The following is a 23,957-nucleotide window of genomic DNA, read 5'->3' on the forward strand; positions in this document are numbered from 1 at the left end:
AAGGCTCACTGTTACATTCCTTGAGGGGTCTAGTTTCCAAAATGGGGTCACACATGGATGTTTTTTTTCCCTTCATGTCAGAACCTCTGTGCAAATGTACATAGCGCTTTCTCACTCCTGAGCCCTGTTGTGCATCCGCAGGGCATTTTACGTCTACATATGGGATATTTCCGTACTTGGAAGAAATTGCGTTACAAATTTTGGAGGGTCTTTTTTTTCCTTTTACCTCCAGCATGTTAGTGTAAAATGTTCTATTTTTTTACACTAACATGCTGGTGTAGCCCCTAAATTTTCCTTTCATACGGGGTAAAAGGATAAAAGTCCCCCCAAAATTTTTTATGCAAAGTGAGAGAGCGCCATGAGCATTTGAGGCCTAAATTAGGGGCGGACCCAGATACAAGGATGGCGCTTGTCTCCACCAAAACCCTACGGCAGTGTTTCCCAAACAGGGTGCCTCCAGCTGTTGCAAAACTCCCAGCCTGCCAGGACAGTCAATGGCTGTCCGGCAATACTGGGAGTTGTTTTGCAACAGCTGGAGGCTCCATTTAGGTAACACTGCCGTATGGGACGTTTTTTATTGGGGGGGGGACACGTGTAAGGGGTTGTATGTAGTGTTTTACTTTTTATTTTGTGTTAGTGTAGTGTAGTATTTTTAGGGTACATTCACACCGGCGGAGGTTCACGGTGAGTTTTCCGCTGGGAGTTTGAGCTGTGCCGAAAAATTACCGTATATACTCGAGTATAAGCCGAGTTTTTCAGCACGATTTTTCGTGCTGAAAACACCCCCCTCGGCTTATACGCGAGTGAACTCCCCCACCCGCAGTGGTCTTCAACCTGCGGACCTCCAGAGGTTTAAAAACTACAACTCCCAGCAAGCCCGGCCAGCCATCGGCTGTCCGGGCTTGCTGGGAGTTGTAGTTTTGAAACCTCCGGAGGTCCGCAGGTTGAAGACCACTGCGGCCTTCGACATCATCCAGCCCCCTCTCACCCCCCTTTAGTTCTGACTACTCACCTCCGCTCGGCGCTGGTCCGGTGCTGCAGGGCTGTCCGGTGAGGAGGTGGTCCGGTGGGATAGTGGTTCCGGGCTGCTATCTTCACCGGGGAGGCCTCTTCTAAGCGCTTCGGGCCCGGCCTCAGAATAGTCACGTTGCCTTGACAACGACGCAGAGGTGCGTTCATTGCCAACGCACTTCTGCGTCATTGTCAAGGCAACGCCTCTATTTCGGGCCGGAAGCGTGGAGAAGAGGCGCCACCGGTGAAGATAGCAGCCCGGAACCACTATCCCACCGGACCACCTCCTCACCGGACAGCCCTGCAGGACCGGACCAGCGCCGAGCGGAGGTGAGTACTCAGAACTAAAGGGGGTGAGAGGGGGCTGGATGATGTCGAAGGCCGCAGTGGTCTTCAACCTGCGGACCTCCGGAGGTTTCAAAACTACAACTCCCAGCAAGCCCGGACAGCCGATGGCTGCCCGGGCTTGCTGGGAGTTGTAGTTTTGAAACCTCTGGAGGTCCGCAGGTTGAAGACCACTGAGGGCGAATGATGACAAGGGGATGATGAAGGGGGGATGTGTGGGATGATAAGGGGATGATGAAGGGGGGATGTGTGGGATGATAAGGGGATGATGAAGGGGGGATGTGCGGGATGATAAGGGGATGATGAAGGGGGGATGTGCGGGATGATAAGGGGATGATGAAGGGGGGATGTGCGGGATGATAAGGGGATGATGAAGGGGGGATGTGCGGGATGATAAGGGGATGATGAAGGGGGGATGTGCAGGATGATAAGGGGATGATGAAGGGGGGATGTGTGGGATGATAAGGGGATGATGAAGGGGGGATGTGTGGGATGATAAGGGGATGATGAAGGGGGGATGTGTGGGATGATGACAAGGGGATGATGATGAGGATGTTAATGACGGGGGTCTGGATGATGACAGGGGGGGATGATGTATTTCCCACCCTAGGCTTATACTCGAGTCAATAACTTTTCCTGGGATTTTGGGTTGAAATTAGGGGTCTCGGCTTATACTCGGGTCGGCTTCTACTCGAGTATATACGGTAGCAGCAGCTCAAACTTGTGGAAGGAAACCCACTGTAAACCCCTGCCCGTGTAAATGTACCCTGTGCATTTACATAGTGGGGGGGGGGTGCACAAACCTTTAGCTGTTGCAAAACTACAACTCCCAGAATGCACTGACAGACCATACATTCTGGGAGTTGTAGTTTTGCAACAGCTGTAGGCGCACAGGTGGGGAACCACTGAGTTAGGAAACAGACTCTAGCTCGGTGATTCCAACCCGTTTCCCTCTAGCTGTTGCAAAACTACAACTCCCAGCATGTACGGACTGTCAGTGGATTCTGAGAGTTGTAGTTTTGCAACAGCTGGAGGCACACGGGTTGGAATAACTGAGTTAGGAAACAGACTCTAGCTTATTGTTTCCCAACCAGTGTGCCTACAGCTGTTGCAAAACTACAACTCCCAGCATGCACTGAAAGCGAAAGGCATTCTAGGAGTTGTAGTTATGCATCAACTTTGGAAGAACAGTTTGGAGACTGCTAAGTAGTGGTCTCTAAACTGTAGCCCTCCAGATGTTGCAAAACTACAACTCCAAGCATGCCCAGACTGTCCATGCATGCTGGGAGTTGTAGTTCTGTAACATCTGAAGGGCCAGATATTGCAGAAGTATACCGCTCAGCATGCCTGGACCTTCTGGGCATGCTGGGAATTGTAGTTTTGCAACATCTGGAGGACCACAGTTTGGAGACCACTACACAGTGGTCTCCAAATTGTGGCCCTCCAGATGTTGAAATACTTACCAGCGATCTTCACTGCAGCCTCCTCCATCCCCGCACTTTCCGGCCTGCCTCCTCTGCCACCGCTCCGGTAAGCCGGCTGTAATCCCCCTTCCCGCTCTGCCCAGACTTCAATCTGTGGGCAGAGCAGAGGAAAATTAACTGACCGACCAATGGCAGGGGATAGGAGGAGGTGGCACCCCTGCATGGTCGGAGCTGTCTCTGAAAGCTCCGATTACTCTTATTTTCCGGGCGATCGGTTCCCCAGTGACCCAGAATCGCTGAAATTCAGTCCTGGTACTTAAGACCCCCCATGTAGGTGATCGTCAAAAATCGCCAGTCAGTTCAGACAGGTTAAGGATGGGATTGTCAAGGATGCCTTAATGTGCGGCCTTAAACTGAGTGACTACCGCTGTACTATATTGCCGAGTGTCGACGTAAGCAAATTCACACAAGACCAGGTTGGTATGAATTCCCTCCTCAGTATTGACTCCAGGGCGTTCTGTTTATTATCCGGAAATCATATTAGTTTTTACAATCTGACAAAAAAGGGGAGGGTAAAGGGTAAAACTATGCATTGTTCTATATGCTGATTGGTCATTTGAGCGTGGCGTAGCATAAGTCATTTATGTTGCAACGTCTCTATCTTGAGATTTCTCCATTCTTCCACAAAGCCCAATGTTTAGACTTCTTGTATCCATAGACTCCATCTCAAGGTTCTAGTCTTAATTACGGGCAAAGAGCAGCTGAAATGTTTTGAATTAAGGAAAGCAAAGTTCTTCTGCAATATTTAGCAATAGCATATAGCATTTTAGCAAAGGCATATGAGTATAGCTAAAGCGATCAATATATCAGAATATTATAGACCCAACAGGATTATGCTTCAGAATGTTCCAATGGGTATTGATGATTCGTCTAATGGTCTTATATCCTGCTGCGTAATCCGTTATAAAGTTGAACTTGAAATCAATTGAATCCTTATTGCTAGCGTTAGGATTGCACGTAGTGCGCAACTTCAGTGCTTTTTTTTTTGTAGGCTGTCTTGAAAATAGTTTTCGGATACCCTTTCTCCTGTAGTCTTTTTGTGATGATCTTACTCTGTGTTTTGAAGTCTTAGATCTTAGTACAATTGCGTCTGACTCTGTGAAATTGACCATAAGATACACTTTTCTTCCACTTTTGAAAGTAACAGCTCTTAAAGTCAAGCAGGCTATTACAATCCACTGCCTTGAAATAGGTCTTATTGATTATAGTAGAACCATCAGAAGTAAGTTCAAGATCCAGGTACTCAATTCTGTCACTCGCACATTTACCTGAGAGTTTGAGATTGCGATCATTGGTGTTTAGATGGTCTGTAAAGTTAATGAACTCCTCCTCTGTTCCGTCCCAGATGAACAATAAATCATCAATGTATCTTTTATAAAAGATGATACATTGACTCCAGGGGTGTTGTTTGTAGAGATATTCGCTCTCGAAATCTCCCATATACAGATTGGCGAAAGATCGTGCAAACCGCGGTGGTATCTGTGGTCTGTAGAAAAATTATTTGTTCAAAACAAAAATAGTTGTGGGACAGGATTAAGGTGATGCTATCAATGATAAAGGCCTCTGCTTAGAGCACATGGAAGCATCTAGTTCGGTCTCCAGGACAGTGGTTTTAGTAGTTTAATGTGTTGGTGTGTCCTTGAGGAATGATGGAAGTATCACCAATTATTTACCCTATAACCCATGACTGCACCCCAGGAGAGGACCTCCCACCATAGGACAGGAAACCTGGATATAAAAATGGACCTCCTTCCTCTCCACCCTCAGTTCAGGTTTCCTGTCCTACGGATAGGAGGCCTGGAAGTTCTTCTCTGACCTCTTTCCTTAGTTTAGCTCCGGGGCCTCCATTGCCGATGGTTGTGAGGGGCAACCCGGCTGGTGTAAGTCCTCACGGGAGCCGCCGGCATGTCTGCTGTGGGGTTGTGCAGTGTGCGGCTCGGGGTTCGGCAGTGTTCCCTTTAGGGGGGCACTGTGGAGTCTGCTGGTCGGTTGGCCAGTGCTCCCATCTCTGTGCGTCCTCCGGTGTGTGTGCGCGTGCATGTGACTGGAGACGCGGCGCAGTGATGACGTCCGGTCCAGCAACCCTGGGAGACGTGCCACTTCCAAGGGACGCACAGGCTGCATGCGCGCAAAGATTTAAAAGAGACGCGGATTCCGGAGTCAGTCCAAACCGAGGACCTTCTCCAGCTTGCCTGAGACTGGGAAAGAAGGTGGATGTGCCAAATCCAGGAGCTCCAGCCCGGTATTACAGCTTCCTTGGGTGAGACCTTTCCATTTTTTCATTGTCTATGGTCTAATTGGGGTTATCATGTGCTTTATTGTAGGCAGATAAAAGCTCAGCTGAGGCCCCTAGGAAAGCGTCATCTATAGCGCATAATATAGAATATGCACAATGTAGAGGTCCACTAGACCCCTCATATAAGAGAGCCATCTGTCTGTCCTGTGTAGATGCACTAGTTGCTCAGAAATCCTCCTCCTTAGCATTAACCATGAAAAAAAGTATTAAGGATGAGCTCAAAAAATCTCTACAGAACTTAGGTCTTGCAAGGGATAAGAATGTGGCTGTACTCCTTGCCCCATTATCCCAATCCCCCCACATGAGTCCAATATAGGAGAAGAGGGGGAAGTCTTATCTTCTGACGAAGAAATAGAAGATTCGGGTACTATATCTTGGATTACCCATGAGGATACGGAACAACTTATTAAGGCCATCCATATTACTATGAATGTGGAAGAAAGTAAAGAGCCTTTATCAGCTGAGGATGTGCTCTATGAGCGTCTAGGTCCTAAGGATAGACGCACTTTCAGCCTCCATAATAAAGTCAAAGCCCTTATTGATAAGGAATTGAGTCAGCTGGTCAAGAATTCCTACCTTACTAAACACTTTAAGAGAAAGTATCAGTTTGAGGAAGAAATCACAAAAAATTGGGATAGAGCCCCCTTTCACCTGTGGTGAAGATTTCTAAAAAAAAAAAAAATTGCTCTGCCCTTTGAAGATCTTGGCTCTCTCTCTGACCCCATGGATATAAAGGCTGACTTATATAATAAGAAAACCTGGGAAGTAGCAGCAGGTTGTCTTAGAGCCTCATGTAGAGAGTAAAACCCTAGACAGGAAATTTTTGATTCCTTTCCTGTAATTTTCGAGGCTGCTGACTTTCTAGCAGATTCAGCTGTGGATCTTGTTAGATCCTCTGCTAGCTCTGCAGCATTATCAAACTCAGCCAGGAGAGCCATCTGGCTTAGATCTTGGAAAGGGGACGTCACATCTAAATCAAAACTCTGTGCTATACCTTGTGCAGGTGACCTTCTCTTCGTGCCTCTGTTAGACGACATCCTCCTTATGGCCTCTGATAAGAAGAAAGGGTTTCCTGTTCCCCCTAGACAGTCTGACTCATCCTTTAGGGGCAGGGGTAGAGGTAGGCGTTCCTTTCAAGGGAACCAAAATAAAAAATTTAAGGTGTCAGGGAGGGCTAGGGGATTCCTTATTAATCCCAACAGAGACTCCCGTCCCAAAGATTCCCAACAATGACACCTTCACTCCAGTAGGGGGAAGCCTGTCTGGATTTGCGGAAGCTTGGGGGGACCATTTCCTCAAGCCCCTGGGTCCTAAATACCATCTCCTCGGGACTCCTCCTGGAGTTCAATACCATTCCCCCGGACAGGTATCTCCCTACTGGAGTGATGACCGATACACAAAAACAATCGGCAATGTGTCTAGAGGTCAAGTCCCTCCTGCAAAAGAGGGTTCTTGTCCCAGTTCCCCTATCAGAAAAAAGCAGGGATTCTATTCCCACCTTTTTCTAGTAAAAAGAAACCCTCAGGGGGATTCAGGGTAATCATCAATCTCAAAGCCCTGAACAATTTCCTATCCTACAAAAAATTCCACATGGAATGAATCAAGTCAACAAACAGTCTTCTATTCCCAAACTGTGTGATGGTTTAAATCGATTTGGAGGATACCTACTATCACATCCCAATTCATTCCTCCTAACAAAAGTTCCTCAGAGTAGCGGTATTCTTAGAAGGGAAATGGGTCCACGTTCAATATACAGCTTTACCTTTCGGGGTATCTCAAGCACCCAGATTGTTTACAAAAGTAATGGCAGAGATAGTTGCCTTTATCAGAACAAAGGACATTCTTATAGTCCCATATCTGGACGACTTCCTTATTGTAGAAAGTTCAGAAGATCTGCTTATCCAACAGATACATGTTGTCAGTTCAATCCTCAAATTCTTAGGTTGGAACCTGAACCTAAAAGAAATCCTGTCTTGTTCCCTCCAGGACCTGTCAGTTTTTGGGGATATCTGTGAACTCAACTTCTCAGATACCAAACCTGCATCCAGCGAAACAACGATCACTTCAAGGGAAGATACTAAATCTATTTCTATCCCACACTCCTTCTTTCAGAGAAGCCATGTCGGTCCTAGGTCTCATGACAGCAGCAATTCCGGCAGTAAGGTGGGCCCAGTTCAGGTCAAGAGAGCTTTAGTTAGACATCCTTTCCCAGTGGAATGGGGAAATATCTTCCCTGAACCAAAGCGAGACTCTCCCTCAGGTGGTGGTTGGTTTCGAAAAATCTATCCAAAGGAGTTCCCTGGTTTCCCACCTCACTAGTAAGGATCACAACAGACGCCAGTCCTTGGGGCTGGGGAGCTCATGTGGGTCTCAGTCTGCTTCAGGGGGAGTGGGATCCACATCTAGCTCCTTCCTCTTCAAATTACAAGGTGCTCTCAGCAGTCTATCAGGCACTTCTGCCTGTCTCATCAAGTGAAAGAGAGGGATGTCTTAATCTCTCTACAGACAACACAACCACAGTAGCATACCTCAACAAGCAGGGGGGAACAAGATCCAAACAACTTATGGACCTGACATGTCAAATTTTTCTTTGGGCAGACCCCCATCTGTTATCTATAAGGGCAGTACACTTGAAGGGCAAAGAGAATACCATAGCAGACTTTCTCAGCAAAAGCAAGATTAGCCAGTCAGAGTGGTCACTAAATCCAGAAGTCTTCAGTATGAGAAGTCACAGATTTGGAGTCTTCTCAGTAGATCTATTTGCTTCAAAACTAAACAAAGCTTCCCAAGTTCTACTCTCTCTAAATCCTCTGGATCATCCATCTGCAGTGGACGCTTTCTCACAGTCGTGGACAAGGGGAGTAGGGTACGCTTTTCTCCCCTTCCGCTTAATCCCAGCAGTCCTAAGGAAAATTCAACAGGACCACGCTCAAGTCTTGCTCTTTGCTCCCTTCTGGCCCTTGGTTTACCCTTCTGAGGTCTCTGTCACTCTGCCAACCGTGGGTTCTTCCAGACAGGAAAGATCTCCTCTCGCAGGGCCCAGTTCTACATCCTTCATCCCCTCATCTGCATCTCACGGCCTGGATGCTGAAAGGCTATTCCTTAAAAGAAGAGGCTTCACTGATAATTAGTACCTTACTTGCAAGCAGGTAGGAAGTAACCTCAAAATCTACTTTAGAACTTGGAAAGCTTTTCTTAATTTTGCAGGTGATGGAGTAGATTCCTTAGGGAAACCTAGTATCCCTGTTATCCTCAGTTTTCTACAGAAAGGGCTAGTTAGGTCTTAGTCCCAATACTCTCAAGGTTCAGGTCTCTGCTCTAAGTTCCTTCCTAAATTCTAAGTTAGCTGACCAGCCTCTTATTAAAAGGTTTCTGGTAGGGGCTTCCAGACTCCAACCTTCAACTAGGTCCTTAGTTTCTCCATGGGATCTCACTTTAGTTCTAGACACCCTCATGACTCCTTCTTTTGAGCCTCTAGATTCTGTTTCCATAAAAATGTTTACAATTAAATTAGCTTTTCTCTTGGCTGTCACCACAGCAAGAAGGGTGGGAGAATTACATGCCCTTTCGGCTTTTTCCCCTTATACCAAGATTCTAGATGATAGGGTTGTAATGAAAACATTACCACACTTCTTGCATAAAGTTGTGTCTGATTTTCACCAAAATCAAGACATTATTCTCCCTTCCTTCTGTAATAATCCTTCTAATGATAAAGAAAAAAGTTTTCATAATCTAGATGTAAGAAGGTGTTTAATTACTTATATTGATTCTGAAAACCTTCTCTTACAGTTTTCTGGCCCTAATAGGGGTAAAGCTGCCTCTAGATCCATTATTAGTAGGTGGATTAAACTTGCCACTAGCATGGCTTATGAGTCAGGACCCCCCTTCTTTCTTTAAAGCTCATTTCACTAATTGCAGCATCTTGGGTGGAAAAAGCGGAAGCTTCTATAGACCAAATTTGTAGGGCAGCCACCTGGTCATCTAGCCATACTTTTTCTGAGGCACTACAGGTTGCACCTAGAACCAGTTGCCGATCTAAGTTTCGGTCGCAAGGTTCTTCAGGCTGCTGTCACAGATTTGGAGTCTTCTCAGTAGATCTATTTGCTTCAAAACTAAACAAAAAGCTTCCCAAGTTCTACTCTCTAAATCCTCTGGATCATCAATCTGCAGTGGATGCTTTCTCACAGTTGTGGACAAGGGGAGTAGGGTATGCTTTTCTCCCCTTCCGCTTAATCCCAGCAGTCCTAAGGAAAATTCAACAGGACCACGCTCAAGTCTTGCTCTTTGCTCCCTTCTGGCTCCGGAGACCTTGGTTTAAAGACCAAGGTTATTTCTATTCTAGTCTCCAGGGGTGCTGTCATGGGTTATAGGGTAAAGATGGATTATTTACCGGTAATCTGTTTTTCTAGAACCCATGACAGCACCCCTCTGATATCGCTTCCCTTTTCATTTTGTACGTTTTGTATTTTTTCTGTGCATGTTGTTCTACCTCTTGCTCCGTAGGAGTACTTTATAATTGAACTGAGGGTGAAGAGGAAGGAGGTCCATTTTTATATCCAGGTTTCCTGTCCTACGGTGGGAGGTCCTATCCAGAGGTGCTGTCATGGGTTCTCGAAAAACAGATTACTGGTAAGTAATCCATCTTTCTGTAGGAGTATATCTACGTAATTAGATAAATTGCTCGTAATAGAGTTAACTCCAGAGATGATCTGATGTCCTGGAGGATTAAGGGGATCCTTATGTATCTTGGGTAGATGGCAAAACACTGGTGTTCTTGGGTTGCATACTTTCATGAAATCCCTTTCTTTTTATTTGAGGACTCCTATCTTGTATGCATTATCAATCAATGTGTTACACTCTCGCAAAAGATCATTGGTGGGATCAGTTGGTAATTCTTTATAGTAATCAGGATCAGATATGATTTTAAATGCCTCTGTTAGATATGTGAAGCGGTCTTCGATGACCATCCCACTGCTCTTATCAGCACTGCGAATGGCAATATTTCTATTCTCGGTCAACTCCTTCATGGCTCTTTCTTGAGTCTTGGTAAGGTTATGCTTGAACTTACATTTGTTGTTGATAGTGCGGAATTCTTCGGCTACTAGGGCGTAAAATGTTTCAATGAACTCTCCTTTGTGATGAGTGGGGTAGAAAGTGGATTTGGGTTTTAAACAACTGCAAACAGCTATAAGCATCTAAGGGGACATGGAAATGCTCCCTTGTGGGCTAGTGGGGTGGATAAGCCCCCAGAAGCGCGATCCTGGAGGGGATCTTTTTGTGATCCACTATAGGGGTAGCCGTAAAGCTTATGTCTGCTTCCCTGGTGTCCGTGGCTCTGTCATTGGTAGATCAATCAATGGTCTCATCAATGCATCGCAGAGCACACGGATCAATGGAGTTCAATAGAACTCTATTGATCTGTATGAGGAATCTAATCATTCCTCTAAAAAGTCCCCTAAGGGACTAAATAGTGTAAAAAAAAAAAAAAGAAAAAGTTTTTTAAATAAAAGTTTAAAAGACCCCTTTCCATATTAAAAGTTCAAATCACCCCCTTTTTTCTATATAAAAACATGTAAACTTAAAAATAAACATGTAAAAAAAAAAAAAAAAAAAACACAGAATTGCAATTTTTATAATAACCCAGAAAAAAGTTAAAAGCGATTAAAAATTCAGATAAATACCAAAATAGTACCGATACAAAAACAGATTATGGCACAAGAAATGAGTCCTCATACAGCCTCGTATGCAAATTTTTTTTTTTTTTTTTTTTTTAACTACAGGGGTCAGAAAATGGCAATTAAAAAAAATTTTTGAAAAAGTTTCATTTTCTTTAACCCCTTAAGGACATAGCGTTTTTCCGTTTTTGCACTTTCTTTTTTTTTCTCCTTTTTAAAAAGGGTTACATTTGTAACTACCTTTAGTGCAGAATATCATGAAATTACTAAAATTGTAAAAAAGGTATTTACCCATCCTGTCACAGGGCCCTATACTGGCCAAGTTCACAAGAGGCGGTAGTAGATTTTCCTCAAGACGTGCTCCCACCTTGGGTAACATGTTGTCTCCCAGCATCTTTTCCACTAACAGCGAGTAACTAGTCCCATCTGGTAGCAGGTTAAAGGGTTTTACAGATGTATACTGCCTCGCTGTGTGGTGTGTAAACATGCACAAGTTACAAAGGAGTTTGTTAATTACACTACTTATCACACTTTCCCTAATCACACTGTTACAAAATGGCATTTTTTCTTCGATTTTGTCGCGCAATTATTTTTTTCTCCATTTCGCAGTGGAATTTTGGGTAAAATGACTGTCACTACAAAGTAGAATTGGTGGCACAAAAAAGAAGCCATAATATGGATTTTTAGGTGGAAAATTGAAAGGGTTATCCCTTTCAATTTTCCACCTAAAAATCCATATTATGGCTTCTTTTTTGTGCCACCAATTCTACTTTGTAGTGACATTAGTCATTTTACCCAAAATTCCACTGCGAAATGGAGAAAAAAATAATTGCGCGACAAAATCGAAGAAAAAATGCCATTTTGTAACACTTGGGGGCTTCCGTTTCTACGCAGTGAATTTTTTGGTAAAAATGACACCTTATCTATATTCTGTAGGTCCATATGGTTAAAATGGTACCCTACTTATATAGGTTTGATGTAGTTGTACTTCTGGGAAAAAATCATAACTACATGCAGGAAAATGTATACGTTTAAAAATTACCTCTATAACTTTTTTCTGCATATGGGGATGCATGAAGGCTAATTTTTTTCGACGTGATCTGACGTTTTTATCGGTTGTTTGTTTTGTTTTGATCCGACTTTTTAATAACTTTTTATTAATTTTTATGGTATAAAAAGTGACCAGAAATACGCTATTTTGAACTTTGTTTTTTTTTTACGTGTACGCCATTGACTGTGCAGTTTAATTAACGATACATTTTTATAGTTTGGACATTTACGCACACGGAAATACCACATATGTTTTATAGGGGGCAGGGATGGTCAGCTCTCAGGAGTCCCAGCACGGCTGTGTACTCCAATATAAGGCAACAAACAGAAAAGAAAGCCAGTGGTGTCGATGAATTCTGTTTGTTCGGATCCCATAAAAACCGCACGCAAGCGGGATATCAGCCAGCAAACAGCAATCAGTAAGCGTGGACGCGTTTCGGGTATACACCCTTCGTCTTAGCACATTATACTCTACTGACAATCAGGTATATATGGGGGTTTAAGGGGGAAGGGGTGGAGTCAGGACTTAGTCCAAAGATTAACTCTTTCCACTCCCCAATTAAACCAACCCTTACAAACATATAAGATTGAACCTGATATATTGTAACAAATGCATATACATAAAAATATATATATATAGCAAAAGATTAAACATAACCTCAGTGACAAAACACTGTAGAAAAATAATCTTTTATAAAAACATGAAAAAATACTTCATTGAAAAAGTCGCAGGGAAAAAACCGTACCATATGAACAGTGCATAAAAAATGGAAACATATCACTTGAAACATAGAAAAAAATGATATAATTATAATGCAGTATGAGGTAATTTCTTAAATTCAGAATGAATGGTCTGGAGATTATGTATCCAAAAGACCTCTCTGTTGCATAACAATCTCATTCGATCACCTCCTCTCAAGGGTCTACGAACACATTCTATGGCGCAAAAAATTTAATTAGAAACATCACCACAGTGGACGTCTCGAAAATATCTAGAGACAGTGGAGACGTTCACATGGTGGGTATTGATTGCAGCTCGAATGTGTTCTTGGATACGTTTCTTTAATGGACGTATAGTGCTACCAACGTACATGAGATTGCACGTTGTGCAGCAATAATATACACTGTAAATGTAGTTTGACAATTTATAAAGGAACGATTAGGAAAAGTGTGATTAGTAGTGTAATTAACAAACTCCTTTGTAACTTGTGCATGTTTACACACCACACAGCGAGGCAGTCCACATCTGTAAAACCCTTTAACCTGCTACCAGATGGGACTAGTTACTCGCTGTTAGTGGAAAAGATGCTGGGAGACAACATGTTACCCAAGGTGGGAGCACGTCTTGAGGAAAATCTACTACCGCCTCTTGTGAACTTGGCCAGTATAGGGCCCTGTGACAGGATGGGTAAATACCTTTTTACAATTTTAGTAATTTCATGATATTCTGCACTAAAGGTAGTTACAAATGTAACCCTATCATCCCCAAACCATTTTCGTCCTGTATTTTCATTCTTTTTATTCTTGTTAGATGGAGTTAAAAGGTTTTTTCTGTCCTTATCCTGAACCTTATTTACAGCCCTATTAATTAAATGTAAAGGGTAACCCCTGTTTAGAAGACGTTGACTAACCGCAATGGATTCACTGCAAAAAAGTTCCTCAGAGGAACAGTTACGTTTTGCACGAGTGAATTCACCCACAGGCACAGCAGAAATTGTGTGACTTGGGTGACAGGATTCTGCTCTCAACAGAGAGTTGCCTGCACTATATGTTTTATATTTATTTTTATTTACATAGTTTTTTATATGGGAAAAGGGGTGATTCTGACTTTTATTAGGGAAGGGGTTAAATCACATTTATAAATTTTCACTTTTCTTATTGCAATGTTATAGCCCAATAGGGGCTATAACACTGCACACACTGATTTCCTACACTGATCACTGCCAGGCTCTAACATGGCATTTTTCAGTGTTATCGTGTTAGGCATGGAGCAGTCATTCGGCGATCGGACAGCGAGGAGGCAGGTAGGGATCCTCCTGCTGTCCTGCAAGCTGTTTGGGACGCCGCGATTTCACCGCGGCGGTCCCGATCAGCACCACTGAGCTAACTGGCAATGTTTACTTTCACTTTAGACGCGGCAATCAACTTTGATCGCTGAGTCTGAAGGGTTAATACCAGGCATCACCGCGATCGGTGATGTCTGGAATTAGCAGCAGGTCCCGGCCTTTGATGGCCGGCGGGACCGATGCGAGATGAAGCGGGGTCAGCACGTGACCCTGCGTTATCTCGGGAGCCCGCGCAGGACGTATGCAAACGTCCTCTAGCGGGAAGGGGGTTAAATTAGTAAAACATGACGGAAACTATACAAATCTAGTATTGCTGTAATGAGGCCAGCCTAAAGTATCAAAATATGTTAGCTCAACCACAAGGTAAATGGTGTAGAAAAGAAAACCACCAAATTTGATAAATTAACTTTTACTATTTCGATTTCACTTCACCAATATTTTAGTTTTTTGGTTCAGAGAATATGTTATGGAAAATGTAAAAGGTATCATTATAGTAGTTAGTTATGGCTATTATAGGGCGAGTAGGAAAAAACGAGAGTGTAAAAGTGAAAGTTGGTGAGGACAATTTTTTGACGTTTTAGTCCCGTGGATAAGTAGTTTTTTTAATTAAATTTCCACACCCCTGCACTGGAGTAGTAGGGTTTTCCTGGTTAGCTATTTTTTTCCATGGTCTACATATACAAACATCTCTTTACTATGGTCTCTTGCAAACATATGAGATGTGATGTATACAGTCGGGCAGATTCCGCTACATGTCAGCGAATTTATACATGGTATTATGTTTCAGCGATTTTATATATGGTATTATACTAATGTTTTAATTGATTGATTTTTGTGAGTTTAACTGTAAGAATACTATGTAAAGCGCACAGTGTATTTGTTTACATTACGTCACTGCTTAACGTGTTTCTACATAAGTCATTATTATGCACAGTTCACACTGGGCGGCATGTCAATCAGACTGCTCGCACGCTTTTTTACTACTTTTAACCCCTTAACCCCTTAAGGACACATGACGTACTGGAACGTCATGTGTCCACTCCCGATCTATAACGCGGGGCCACGGCGTGGCCCCGCGTCATAGCGGTTCGGGCCCGGCCTCTAACAACGGCCGGGACCCGTGGCTAATAGCGCGCGGCATTGATCGCTGTGCCGCGCGCTATTAACCCTTTAGACGCGGCGTTCAAAGTTGAACGCCGCGTCTAAAGTGAAACCGAAAGCATGCCGGCTAGCTCAGTGGGCTGTTCGGGATAGCCGCGGTGAAATCGCGGCATCCCGAACAGCTGACAGGACAGCGGGAGGGCCCCTACCTGCCTCCTCGCTGTCCGATCGCCGAATGACTGCTCAGTGCCTGAGATCCAGGCCTGAGCAGTCATGCGGCAGAATCATCGATCACTGGTTTCTTATGAGAAACCAGTGATCAATGTAAAAGATCAGTGTGTGCAGTGTTATAGGTCCCTATGGGACCTATAACACTGCAAAAAAAAAGTGCAAAAAAAAGTGAATAAACATCATTTAACCCCTTCCCTATTAAAAGTTTGAATCACCCCCCTTTTCCCATAAAAGAAAAAACACAGTGTAAATAAAAATAAACATAAATGGTATCGCCGCGTGCGGAAATGTCCGAATTATAAAAATATATCGTTAATTAAACCGCACGGTCAATGGCGTGCGCGCAAAAAAATTCCAAAGTCCAAAATAGTGCATTTTTGGTCACTTTTTATATCATGAAAAAATGAATAAAAAGCGATCAATAAGTCCTATCAATGCAAAAATGGTACCGTTAAAAACTTCAGGTCACGGCGCAAAAAATGAGCCCTCATACCGCCCCATACACGGAAAAATAAAAAAGTTATAGGGGTCAGAAGATGACAATTTTAAACGTATAAATTTTTCTGCATGAAGTTATGATTTTTTCCAGAAGTGCGACAAATTCAAACCTGTATAAGTAGGGTATCATTTTAATCATATGGACCTACAGAATAAAGGTAAGGTGTCATTTTTACCGAAAAATGTACTACGTAGAAACGGAAGCCCCCAAAAGTTACAAAATGGCATTTTTTTTTTCAATTTTGTCTCACAATGATTTTTTTTCCCGTTTCACCGTAGATTTTTGGGCACAATGACTGACGTCATTACAAAGTAGAATTGGTGGTGCAAAAAATAAGCCATCATATGGATTTTTAGGTGCAAAATTGAAAGAGTTATGATTTTTTAAAGGCAAGGAGCAAAAAACGAAAATGCAAAAACGGAAAAAACCCCGGTCCTTAAGGGGTTAAGGACTCAGCCCATTTTGGCCTTAAGGACTCAGACAATTAAATTTTTACGTTTTCATTTTTTCCTCCTCGCCTTCTAAAAATCATAACTCTTTTATATTTTCATCCACAGACTAGTATGAGGGCTTGTTTTTTGCGCGACCAGTTGTCCTTTGTAATGACATCACTCATGATATCATAAAATGTATGGCGCAACCAAAAAACACTATTTTTGTGGGGAAATTAAAACGAAAAACGCAATTTTGCTAATTTTGGAAGGTTTTGTTTTCACGCCGTACAATTTATGGTAAAAATGACGTGTGTTCTTTATTCTGAGGGTCAATACGATTAAAATGATACCCATTATTATATACTTTTATATTATTGTTGCGCTTAAAAAAAATCACAAACTTTTTAACCAAATTAGTACGTTTATAATCCCTTTATTTTGATGACCTATAACTTTTTTATTTTTCCGTATAAGCGGCAATATGGGGGCTCATTTTTTGCGCCATGATCTGTACTTTTTTTTGATACCACATTTGCATATAAAAAACTTTTAATACATTTTTTATAATTTTTTTTTTAATAAAATGTATTAAAAAAGTAGGAATTTTGGACTTTTTAAATTTTTTTTCGTTCACGCCGTTCACCGTACAGGATCATTAACATTTTATTTTAATAGTTCGGACATTTACGCACGCGGCGATACCAAATATGTCTATAAAAAATGTTTTTTACGCTTTTTGGGGGTAAAATAGGAAAAAACGGACGTTTTACTTTTTTATTGGGGGAGGGGATTTTTCACTTTTTTTTTACTTTTACTTTTACATTTTTTTACATTTTTTTTTACACTTGAATAGTCCCCATAGGGGACTATTCATAGCAATACCATGATTGCTAATACTGATCTGTTCTATGTATAGGACATAGAACAGATCAGTATTATCGGTCATCTCCTGCTCTGGTCTGCTCGATCACAGACCAGAGCAGGAGACGCCGGGAGCCGCACGGAGGAAGGAGAGGGGACCTCCGTGCGGCGTTATGAATGATCGGATCCCCGCAGCAGCGCTGCGGTCGATCCGATCGTTCATTTTAATCGCGAACTGCCGCAGATGCCGGGATCTGTATTGATCCCGGCACCTGAGGGGTTAATGGCGGACGCCCGCGAGATCGCGGGCGTCGGCCATTGCCGGCGGGTCCCTGGCCGCGATCAGCAGCCGGGATCAGCCGCGCATGACACGGGCATCGCTCCGATGCCCGCGGTTATGCTTAGGACGTAAATGTACGTCCTGGTGCGTTAAGTACCACCTCACCAGGACGTACATTTACGTCCTGCGTCCTTAAGGGGTTAAATAGTGTCTGGACTCTGTGTTCAAGAATCCATTGTCTCGAAACACATCTGAAATTGGCTCAATAAAACTATTTGGGAACACAGGTGGGCCTTTTAACTATATGGGGCTTCATGTGGGCTATTATAACTGTATGGGGACACAGCTGGGCTATATTAACTGTATGGGCACACAGGTGGGCCTTATTAACTGTATGGGCACACAGGTGGGCCATATTAACAGTATGGAGACACAGGTAGGCCATATTAACTGTATGGGGACAAGGTGGGCCATATTAACCTCTTAAGGACCCATGACGTATGCATACGTCATCACACCCTGGGTCTTAAGGACCCATGACGTATGCATACTTCATGGTCTTTTCCTGGTCTCCGCCGCTCACCCGGCGGAAATCGGAAGCGGATCCCTGCTGAAATCCTTCAGCAGGGATCCAGGGCAAACGCCGAGGGGGGCCATGTAGGCCAATTCGCAAGGGAAATCGCCCTTGCGATCTGCGGCGATACCGGGCTGATCGGGTCTCTGGGACCCGACTGCCCGGTAATTTTGCATGATCCCGGCTGTCACAGGCAGCCAGGACCATGCTGAAGACTAGGAGCGAGGTGGCAAGCCTGCCACCTCCTCCGATTCCCTGCGATTCTTCGGTTAGTAAACCGACCAATCGCAGGGGGGGGGCGGTTACTTCCTCCCGCCCTGCCCGGCCCCTGGAAGTCCGGAGAGGACGGGAGGAAGACCGGAGGACGCGACGGGGGACGGGGGAGTGCTGGGGCCCGGCCCCGGTACTTACCTCGTCCCTGAAGACCCGGATCCCGGTGATGAAGATGGCGGCGACAGGTGAGTAGATCTTCAGCCGCGGTCGGGCCCTTTACAGCAATGCACGTCGCCGTAAAGCGACATGCATTGCTGTATTGGGACCCTGTATACTACAACTCCCAGCATGCCCAGACAGCCCTTGGCATCTGGGCATGCTGGGAGTTGTAGTTTTGCAACATCTGGAGGTCCACAGTTTGGAGACCACTGTGCCCTTCCAGATGTTGCAAAACTACACATCCTCAGCATGCCCTTACTGTCCAGGCATGCTGGGAGTTGTAGTTCTGTAACATCTGGCCCCTCAGATGTTGCAGAACTACAACTCCCAGCATGCCTGGACAGTTTTGGCATACTGGGAGTTGTAGTTTTGCAACATCTGGAAGGGCACAGATTGGGAACCACTGTATTAGTGGTCTGCAAACTGTAGTCCTCCAGATGTTACAAACTACAACTCCAAGCATGCTGGGAGTTGTAGTTCGGCAACATCTGGCTCGAAAGATGTTGCCGAACTACTACTCCCAGCATGCCTGAGAATGCTGGGAGTTGTGGTTTTGCAACAACAGGAGGCACACTGGTTGGGAAACATTGTCTGTTTCCTAACTCAGTGTTTCCCAACCCGTGTGCCTCCAGCTGTTGCAAAACTAGAACTACCAGCATGCACTGATAGACTGTGCATGCTGGGAGTTGTAGTTTTGCAACAGCTGGAGGTCCCCCCCCCCTGTGAATGTACAGGGTACTTACAGTGAGTATCAGGCTGCAAGTTTGCGATGCAGCAAATTTTGCGCGGCAGCTCAAACTGGCAGCGGGAAAATCGCTGCAACCCCCCCCTGCCCGTGTGACTGTACCCTAAAAACACTACACTACACTGCACTAACACAAAATAAAATAAAAAGTAAAAAACACATATACACATACCCCTACACAGCCCCCCTCCCCTCCCCAATAAAAATGAAAAACGTCTGGTACGCCACTGTTTTCAAAATGGAGACTCCAGCTGTTGCAAAACAACAACTCCCAGTATTGCCGGACAGCCGTCGACTGTCCAAGCATGCTGGGAGTTTTGCAACAGCTGGAGGCACCCTGTTTGGGAATCACTGGCGTAGAATACCCCTATGTCCACCCCTATGCAAATCCCTAATTCAGGCCTCAAATGCGCATGGCGCTCTCACTTTGGAGCCCTGTCGTATTTCAAGGCAACAGTTTAGGGCCACATATGGGGTATTGCCGTACTCGGGAGAAATTGCCTAACAAATTTTGGGGGGCTTTTTCTCCTTTCACCCCTTATGAAAAGGTGAAGTTGGGGTCTACACCAGCATGTTAGTGTAAAAAAATAAATTTTTTACACTAACATGCTGGTGTTGTCCTATACTTTTCATTTTGACAAGAGGTAAAAGGGGAAAAAAGCCCCCCAAAATTTGTAATGCAATTTCTCCCGACTACGGAGATACCCCATATGTGGGCGCAAAGTGCTCTGGGGGCGCACAACAAGGCCCAGAAGGGAGAGTGCACCATGTACATTTGAGGTGATTTGCACAGGGGTGGCTGATTGTTACAGCGGTTTTGACAAACGCCAAAAAAACAAAACCCCACATGTGACCCCATTTCAGAAACTACACCCCTCACGGAATGTAATGAGGGGTGCTGTGAGAATTTACACCCCACTGGTGTCTGACAGATCTTTGGAACAGTGGGCTGCGCAAATAAAAAATTTTGTACAGCCCACTGTTCCAAAGATTTGACAGACACCAGTGGGGGTAAATGATCACTGTACCCCTTGTTACGTTCCTCAAGGGGTCTAGTTTCCAAAATGGTATGGCATGTGGGTATTTTTTGCTGTCCTGGCACCATAGGGGCTTCCTAAATGCGACATGCCCCCGCGCAAAATTTGCTCTCAAAAAGCCAAATATGACTCCTTCTCTTCTGAGCATTGTAGTTCGCCCATAGTGCGCTTCAGGTCAACTTATGGGGTCCCTCCATACTCAGAAGAGATGGGGTTACAAATTTTGGGGGGTATTTTCTGCTATTAACCCTTGCAAAAATGTGAAATTTGGGGGGAAACACACATTTTATTTAAATAAATAAAATAAAAAATTTTACATATGCAAAAGTCGTGAAACTCCTGTGGGGTATTAAGGCTCACTTTATTCCTTGTTAAATTCCTCAAGGGGTATAGTTTCCAAAATGGTATGCCATGTGTTTTTTTTTTTCCTGTTCTGGCACCATAGGGGCTTCCTAAATGCAACATGCCCCCCAAAAACCATTTCAGAAAAACGTACGCTCCAAAATCCCCTTGTCGCTCCTTCCCTTCTGAGCCCTCTACTGTGCCCGCCGAACACTTTACATAGACATATGAGGTATGTCCTTACTCGAGAGAAATTGGGCTACAAATATTAGTATACATTTTCTCCTTTTACCCCTTGTAAAAATTCAAAAATTGGGTCTACAAGAACATGCGAGTGTAAAAAATTAAGATTGTGAATTTTCTCCTTCACTTTGCTGCTATTCCTGTGAAACACCTAAAGGGTTAAAATGCTGACTGAATGTCATTTTGAATACGTTGGGGGTTGCAGTTTTTATAATGGGGTCATTTGTGGGGTATTTCTAAGATGAAGACCCTTCAAATTCACTTCAAACCTGAACTGGTCCCTGAAAAATAGTGAGTTTGAAAATTTTTGTGGAAAATTGGAAAATTGCTGCTGAACTTTGAAGCCCTCTGGTGTCTTCCAAAAGTAAAAACTCATCAATTTTATGATGCAAATATAAAGTAGACATATTGTATATGTGAATAAAAAAAAATATTTGTAATATTTTCATTACAAGCAGAGAGCTTCAAAGTTAGAAAAATGCAAAATTTTCAAATTTTTCATCAAATTTGGGGATTTTACACCAAGAAAGGAGGCAAGTTACCAAAAAATTTTACCACTAAGTTAAAGTAGAATATGTCACGAAAAAACAATCTCGGAATTCCAGAGTTATTAATGTTTAAAGTGACAGTGGTCAGATGTGCAAAAAATGGCCGGGTCCTAAGGTGTAAAATGGCTGGGTCCTTAAGGGGTTAACTGTATGAGGATAAGGTGGGCCATATTAACTGTATGGGGACAAGGTGGGCCATATTAACTGTATGGAGACACTGGTAGGCCATATTAACTGTATGGGGACAAGGTGGGCCATAATAACTGTACGGGGACAAGGTGGGCCATATTAACTATATGAGGACACAGGAGGGCTATATTTACTGTATGGGTAAACTGATCTGGGCCTATTAAAGGGATTATCCAGTGGGAGGCACCTGCACATGTTCTAAGAAAAAAAACTTATCTCCAGAGTTCCCACTGTGCCTCTGGTGTCCCGTTTTGGTCCCCGGCCGCGATCCTCTTTATGTCAGAAATTGTGACGCTTGGGCACAAAGATTCATACTGTCATACTGTTCTTCAGCCAATCACTGTCCGAGGTGGGACACTCTGGGCCCAGGCATCATGATTTCTGGCATGAAGAGGATCGCTGGAACGCAGAAAATGACTAAAGGTGTTTTTTTTTTTTTTTATAACATGCGCAATGGCCAAAGGTGCTGGACAACCCCTTTAAAGGGGTATTCCAGGAAAAAAATTTTTTATATATATCAACTGGCTCCAGAAAGTTAAACAGATTTGTAAATTACTTCTATTAAAAAATCTCAATCCTTTCAGTACTCATGAGCTTCTGAAGTTAAGGTTGTTCTTTTCTGTCTAAATCCTCTCTGATGACACCTGTCTCGGGAAATGCCCAGTTTAGAAGCAAATCCCCGTAGCAAACCTCTTCTAAACTGGGTATTTCCCGAGACAGGTGTCATCAGAGAGGACTTAGACAGAAAAGAACAACCTTAACTTCAGAAGCTCATAAGTACTGAAAGGATTAAGATTTTTTAATACAAGTAATTCTGTTTAACTTTCTGGAGCCAGTTGAAATATATAAAAAAAGTTTTTTCCTGGAATACCCCTTTAACTATATGGGGTCACAGGAGGGCCTATTAACTATATGGGGACACAGATGTGGGCCATATTAAAGTGGTACTCCGGTGAAAACCTTTTTTCTTTTAAATCAACTGGTGGCAGAAAGTTTAAACATATTTGTAAATGACTTCTATTAAAAAATCTTAATCCTTCCAGTACTTATTAGCTGCTGAATGCGACAGAGGAAATTCCTTTCTTTTTGGAACACTGATGACATCACGAGCCCAGTGCTCTCTGCTGACATCTCTGTCCATTTTAGCAACCATGCATAGCAGATGTATGCTAAGGGCAGCACGGTGGCTCAGTGGTTAGCACTACTGCCTTGCAGTGCTGGGGACTTGGGTTCAAATCCCTCTAAAGACAACAATAAATAAAGCATTATTATTATTATAACATCAGCAGAGATCACTGTGCTCGTGATGTCATCAGAGAGCATTCCAAAAAGAAAAGAATTTCCTCTGTAGTATTCAGCAGCTAATAAGTACAGGAAGGATTAAGATTTTTTAATAGAAGTAATTTACAAATATGTTTAACACTCTGCCACCAGTTGATTTAAAAGAAAAAAGGTTTTCACCGGAGTACCCCTTTAACTATATAGGGACAATTGTGGGCCGTATAACTATATGGGAACACATATGAACTTGTAGAATTCTACCTGTAGTCAGTCAGTATGAGCCAACCTGGTATTTGATTTCTCAGGGTTCCGTAAAATAACCATGTGCAGCCTGTGTCCAGACTTCTGTGTGTTGCATTATGCTGTGGGACTGGTATCCATTTATTTCCAGTCTGGTCCTGGTAGGGATGGATGTGCAGGAAAAGAAGGTAGTTAGGTTTGTAACAGCAGGGGTGTGGAAATTTTATAAAAAACTACTTGTCCACGGGACTAAAATGGAGCAAAATCTACTTGTCCCTCATGACGATCCACTTGCCCAGACTAATTTTCGCTTTTACGCTCTCATATTTTCCTCCTCGCCCTATAATAGCCATAACTACCTACTATAAGGACACCTTTAAATTTTTCAATAACATATTCTCTGAACCAAAAAATAGGTGAAGTGAAATTGAAATAGTAAAAGATCATTTTGTAGATTTGTTGGTTTTCTTTTCTACCCATTTACCTTGTGGTTGAGATAACATGTTATTTTGATACCTTAGGCCGCCTGATTAAATACCCGATTTGAATAGTTTACGTCCTGTTTTACAAATTTAAAGAAAATTCTGAACTTTTTTGAATTTTTATTTATTGCCATTTTTTGACCCCTGTAGCTTTATTTTTTTTTCTACATACCAGGCTGGACGAGGGCTCATTTTTTTTTTGCACCATAATCTGTTTTTTGTATCGGTACCATTTTGGTATTGATCTGACTTTTTAATCACTTTTTTTTTCCTGGGATATTATAAAAATTGCAATTCTGTGGTTTGGTATTTTTTTTACATTTACCTACGGGATACATAATGATATATTTTAATAGGTCGTACAATTACGCACAAAGCGATACCAAATATGTTTATTTTCATTATGTTTGCATGTTTTTATATAGGAAAAGGGGGTGATTTGAACTTTTAACATGGAAGGGTTAATGTGTGTGTTTTTTAAACTTTTATAAACTTAAAAAAATATATATAT

At 43.1% G+C, this 23,957-nt stretch overlaps 1 protein-coding gene across 5 annotated transcripts in view; it reads left to right on the forward strand.

The window, feature by feature from the left end:
- The window catches only part of ZBTB7A (zinc finger and BTB domain containing 7A), a 72,467-nt gene that overhangs the window by 32,369 nt on the left and 16,141 nt on the right, over window positions 1–23,957 (forward strand). The window lies entirely within an intron of this gene.

The sequence above is a fragment of the Hyla sarda genome, chromosome 1, assembly GCF_029499605.1.
Source record: "Hyla sarda isolate aHylSar1 chromosome 1, aHylSar1.hap1, whole genome shotgun sequence".
In the NCBI taxonomy this organism is placed as follows: Eukaryota; Metazoa; Chordata; class Amphibia; order Anura; family Hylidae; genus Hyla; species Hyla sarda.